This window comes from Nasonia vitripennis, chromosome 2 (assembly GCF_009193385.2).
Source record: "Nasonia vitripennis strain AsymCx chromosome 2, Nvit_psr_1.1, whole genome shotgun sequence".
Lineage (NCBI taxonomy): Eukaryota > Metazoa > Arthropoda > Insecta > Hymenoptera > Pteromalidae > Nasonia > Nasonia vitripennis.
In genome coordinates, this window is record NC_045758.1 from 22,477,132 (window position 1) to 22,483,420 (window position 6,289).

Sequence of the window (6,289 nt, forward strand, 5' to 3'; positions counted from 1 at the left end):
TTGTGGATATGGGGCTTGTGTGCTATTGTTGCAGTTGGGGCCAGGTGCATGAGATTTATGTGGACTGTTCGAGGGAACTGAGGAAGAAAGTGGTCGTTATATGCTTGGCTGTTGTGTGTAAGGTAGCTCGCAGGGATATAATTGCTGTGAATGAGGGAGATTAGGGCTGGTTGGTTTTAGTGGGAAAGGATCATCGTCATTTTTCTGAATTAACTCGTTGATTAATATGTATGTCATTTGGAGTATTTATAACGTAACGCCTATATTGTCGAGAATCGATACTTTTAATTATTTTATAGTTTTTGGAGATAATAATATATGCATATTGTATACGTCTATTTAGTTATTATGAGTATACAGTTACGTACAGGTATAACTTAGCCTACAGTATGTTTCGTTTATGGTTTCTCTGCATTTTGTATAAGACTCTTTCTAGGTATAGCGCACACTAAAAAGAAGATGTATAGGTATTAAAATTCAGAGCGTGTATCGAGGGCTACAATCAGACGCAAAGAAAACATTCTGTTTTTATCGTTATATTTTTATATATTATCTTCAGGTAAATTAATTTTTGATAAAGTAAAAATTTTCAAAATAGAAATACGTTTAACATTTGAGATGTTGCACCCACATCATCAGGACTTCTGCGTATGGTCCAAATTTTTAAATAAAAACACTCTTATCGCATAATTATCGTTACAAAAATTATAACAACAAATCGTCTTGACCTCCGTGAAAAATGAAGGCTGTTACATTAAATTCGCCCCGTCTCGCCACTACCCGCGTTTTCCACTGGCTCACCCCAGCAATTATTCCAGTAGTAACAGAAGAGTTGAACGAGATAAAACCGCAAACCGTAATAATATCGCGTGCGCAACCACCCAACAGGTCCCGATCCCACGATTTCCTTTCGCCTTCCCATCGAGACCAAAGAGTCAAACGGGCTCCGCTCAATCGCGTTTCACACACGGACACAAATCGGTCATTAGTAATCCCGACGCGTCGCGCAAAAGAAGCAAGCAAGTAAGTACACAGCGCACATAACCACGGTCAAGCAAAGAGCCGAGCGTTCGCGTCATCGGGCAAGCATCGGCTCCGTGAATGGAGAGCCTCCCCCCTCCCATACACACTTTTAATACAAACGCGTGCAGCGAAGAAGCGGAGAGAGGAGAGAGTACCGGAGGATTCCCGGAAGAGCCGTGGCGGCCGGTGCAGCGCGCGACCGAAAAACCCGCGCGCTCACATCTCTCGCATCCTTGGCCGCTGAATCATGCGCCAGACTCTCTCTCCCCCTCTCTCTCTCTCTCTCTCTCTCTCTCTCTCTCACTCTCTCTCTCTCTCTCTCTCTCGTAACAAGCGCGTGTATTCGCGCCTCTCCCGCGCGTATGTTACACGGGAGATGATCGAGCGCGTGTTTTAGGCTCTGCGAGCGAGACAGCCGTGGGATAGTGTGCGTTGTGTGTTATATAGTCGCGGCGCCGCGAGCATTATTCGCGAGTGCCAGGAATTCCTGAGGAGAGAACTGGAGCGCGCTGCGATGTGTGTATAAGGTGTATAGGTGTATGGGTGGACGGTACCGAGAAGAAAAGTCGATGCTTATCGGGATGGTATATGGGAGAGAGCAATTACGTAGGCGCGGGTGTTGTGTAAGTTTTGTTTGACTGCGTGGCGCGGGGAAGAGACTGTATGCTTTTCTTTTTTCATACCAGCAAAATTGACCGCTTCTTTACTGCCGTGGTGAATGGGTTAATTTTTTTTTTTCAATTTGAGCTATTTCGGTTCGACGTGTTCCAACAACATTTCTCATCAACTGGTCATCGATCGAATATAACAAATTTGGATCGCGTTTTGGTTCCACACTCGGCGAAAGGAATCCGAAGGCGATTAATTACCTGCCCTCTATACTCCCTCGAGTCAGCGTATAATGTGAAATAACCAGTAATTACAAAGCTCTGAGACGACTTCTTCCTAATTGTCGCGAATACTTCCGATGCGGCTTAGCGCGCGTTTCAAATTAGAGATCCTGCGCGCGCCTCGTGCTATTAACCGGTTATCCCGGATTGACTCGTCGTCGTTCCGGATCCTCGCTGTGGAGCGCTGCAGGAGCCCATCCTATATCACTCGTGGATTATACGGTATGTAAAGCTCGTGCGGATATGCCAAAATGAATCTTTTCGGCTTTATTCATATTTTGCTCGTAACATGACGTATTATGAATTTTTTCCAGCGTTACTAAAAAATGTACTAAATTGTTTGTTTTTTTTTTCTAATTTCAGCACTTCTAACAGTAGACAAAATAAAAATCTATTTATAAATCACGCGTGCATCTGACGGCAATAAAAACGATAAACATTCTATTTTATACGAAAGTCCGAAATCCAAGAAACTTCCGAATAAAACATAAAAGAAGACCTCCCGATCATTTGTCTCCCCGCACCGAAGACCCCCTACGTTTATACACAAACTGAAAAACATAAAGTGAAAGCCGATAAAAATCACGGAGAATAGTGTCATCTTTGCCGCCTTTGAATCTCGGAGGCCTCAAGAGGAGATCCTTCGAGGGAGGCCTATACTCGATCTCCAACTTTGGTGGGCTCGACAAAAATCGATGCACCAAAGCAGATATACGAAATATACGCTTCGGCACCGGTCGACTTTACACGATCGTCGTTACCCGTCGGGCCGCTATAATACACTTGTCGCGCGTGAATCAGAGACGCGTGCGTGAGGTCGCGATATCTCTGCGCCTTTTTTCTTCGCGTCTCTCTTTCTCCCGCGTGAAATCGGCGCAGCTGCGCGACAAAGTTCGCCGGGTTTTCGACGATTAACTTCTTTTTGTCGCTGAGCTGCTTTGCTGAAAAGGAAGTCAGCGAGTGACTAAGCGGCTGAAAAAACGAGGTGCTGCGTGTATGTAGGGGTATAAATATAGAGCTTCAGTTGCTCCTTGTATATGGTGAGTGAACGGACGTGTTATATGGTACAGTGGTTTAATGGTATGCGATTAACAGTTAGGAGGAGCGAATTAGGGGAACATCATATATCCACGAGACGGATTGCGATGAAATGCGGTTAAACGGTTGAAATCTTTACGTTACGAATTTTTGCGGTTGCTTTTTTCTATAAAGCTTAATGTTCTTCTGCATTGGTTTTTAAAGTCGTTTTTAAAAACTTAACGAAAAGAAGTATCTCCCTGGTTCAACATTATTTATACTTCCTGCCGCGAGCAATAAAACAAAGAAGCTCCCCGATAATTCAAGGCTCGATATAAATGCAAATTCGCCAAGTTCACTCTCACTTCTCGCCTTAAAAGCACATAATATATACGCGGGTCGTCAAAAGCCAAGTGGTAGAGACCAGCACAGGCGAAGAGAAGAAGACGTTATCGGCGCGCGGCGGCGCCTCGACGTGCGACAAAGGCGACAAAAAGCCGGAGCGAGAAATAGGCATTACACAGGGCAAACGACGAGGCGCCTGTATATCTACCTTGAAAACACATATTTAGCAGCGGCAGCCAAGGTGTCGAGTCGGTACGTTATCCTTTGATGTTGCCAGCGCTCCGGGAACCCACTGGGTGGTCAAAGAGCTCTGCAGCCGACGACCCCACCTGTGCGCATACGCGGCAGCTTTCTCGGTGGCGGCGGTGTCCTCCTGTGCCGACGTATCCTATATTATAACGACGCGTTTCCTCCGCGCGCCACCCCGTTTAAACGATGATATATGTATATACTTGTATTCCGGAGTCGCGAGACGTATAAAGAGGATTAGCTCGCATTTGAATAACTACAAATTTATAAGGAGAGAATCGAGAAGCTCGACTGCGTGACTGTTGTTAGTTCTCGCGATGGCTTTGCGCGCGGAGGAAACGCGCCGGTTCCTTAAACGGAGAACACGCGGCGAATTTACATCTCTGATGGCTGGGAATAATTCTGTTGACGTAGATAGGGCGTTGTATATTGAATATACATATAGCTTTTACATGCGATAATTATTAAAATATTAAGCTCACATGAAATAGTCGTCCGATTGCGTACAGGAGGATATTATTGTCAACGAAGCTGTTATAATAATAGCTTATTTTGGATGGTTGTGCTCGTTATACGCATTACTGATGACTGAATTGGAAAATTTATCATCATAGAATAGATTTTTAGCACATTCTAACAATTTTTAAAACACTTCGTGAATGAGTGACACCCTACCCTGCAGTAATCGATGGATTAATCCGACGGTAATATTTTATTAAATGTGAATCATATTATATGCAGGTGATAATTCTTTGATGTCATATAATAGTTTTAATCGTTATTCATCAAGGGGATTGTGATCTTTATGACTCAGTTACTAAGCAATATATCAAAAACGTCTAAACGCGTGGTATTTAGTTGTTGATAATTGTTGTCTTATACATAATCATTAAATAATGGCTTATGAAAATGCAGGATATAAAATGCACCAAATAAAAGACGAAGACACGAGTCGGTGAGTTTATCGTAATCATGAAATAATCGCCCAGTATAATATACTCTGAAAACAATCTATTGATTTCTCGATTATATAATATTCCTTAGTTTTTAACTTCTTATTTATTATAAAAAAAAATTGTGAATTTTAAACCTGAAAACTTTCGAATATTGTTAAGCCCCCATCCCCCTTTACAATATTCACAAGATTGGGGCTTGATTTTGAACGGAACAAAGATATTGCTCCGAAAAAATTATTTTATTCACGATCGACTGAACTATAATAGTCACTTTTTTCCATGAAAAGCAGGACAAAAGTAGCATTTTATTCCCGCAAATTCACTTAATTCCCGCAAAATCCGGGAAATTTTCTTAAATTTTTTTAAAATTTTAGAAATTAATAAAAAAACGTACATTTCCTTTATAATGCCGGTGGCTAAGTATAGGTCCTACTTTTCAGGAAATAAAGTGGCTACACAGTTTAGTCGTGAATAAAGCACTAATATGCAACATCAGAGTAAAGTCAATTATTCCCTCGGGTCGATTATTGATGTACTAATGTGCTATAAGTACTTTTGTAATAGACATTAGGAAGTATTTTTATAAAAATTACATTTTTAAGATAACGGCACTGCAGATCCTTACGCAAAAATGTAAGAGCCCACCTAGGGCCCTCGCTTGGTTAGTACCCAACGCTATAGAGCCACCTTAAGTGTTTAGGATTATTTGGACGCAAAGTTGAGCGGTTATTTTAAATGGAAAGACCATATTTTTCGCAGAATTTTTCTAGCGTTTTATCAAGAAGATATCTAGCTGTAAAATATATTTTACCTCTTTCAAACTTTGACCCCCCACCCTCCCCTTCGTCTTCCTTCTTCGTGTGTGTATAATGCAGTTTACAAAACATATACGGCCTATTGCGCTCAAGCCATTTATCCGTGATAAGATCAGCATGTTTTTCTTCATTTACTATTCACATTCAGGAAATGAATAATTCCTGAAAGGAGGGATGTTAAGCCGAACAACCTGATAATTGAAGCATTACATAAAACGTTACACCGGAATCTGGTACTTACCACCGAGTACATTGTTTTATCGTGCTGATCTTAATCTACGTAAAGAATTTTAACATTTTTGAAACCTTTGTTATAAAATGTTAAATAGCTTGAATAAAATAAAAAATATTTTCCATAAAAAATGAACATATTATTTATACTTCATATGCGGGAGTATAATTCTATATACGTAAAAATATATTGACATGATTTTTATGTCAATTAGGTAGTATCACCAATAGCCTACGCGTTATTGTATTAGTCTCTTTCTGCTAAATTGATAAATTGATATATAGTCTCCGATCTTTCGGCAACATTACCAAAGGTTGCATTGCCGGGCTTACTATATTTAATAAAGGATTATTTTAACACCGTTATTAAATTTTCGAATAAATGTTACTGAGAACCATTATGTCCGCTCAAAGATTATTCACAATGTTGTAATATGTATATAGGTAAAAAAAATAATTCTAACTTAAAACATTTCTGGCATGCAGACTACAACCTGATCACCTCCCGAGAGCTAATGCAACCTCTTGTTTTTTCTACTCATAGGTATTTAACAATTTTGTAAACTTGTTGGTAAATATGAAATCTTCACTATTATCAATAATGAGTCAATAGTCTCAAGATAATTCAAGTAGATTCATCCGATCACGTGAAGATAAACAGATAGAGAGAATTAAAAGATAAATCTGATTAAAACATTGATTTAATCAAATGAATCTTTTAATTCCATATTTTTGGCTATGTCTCGACCAGTGTGGTCGCGCT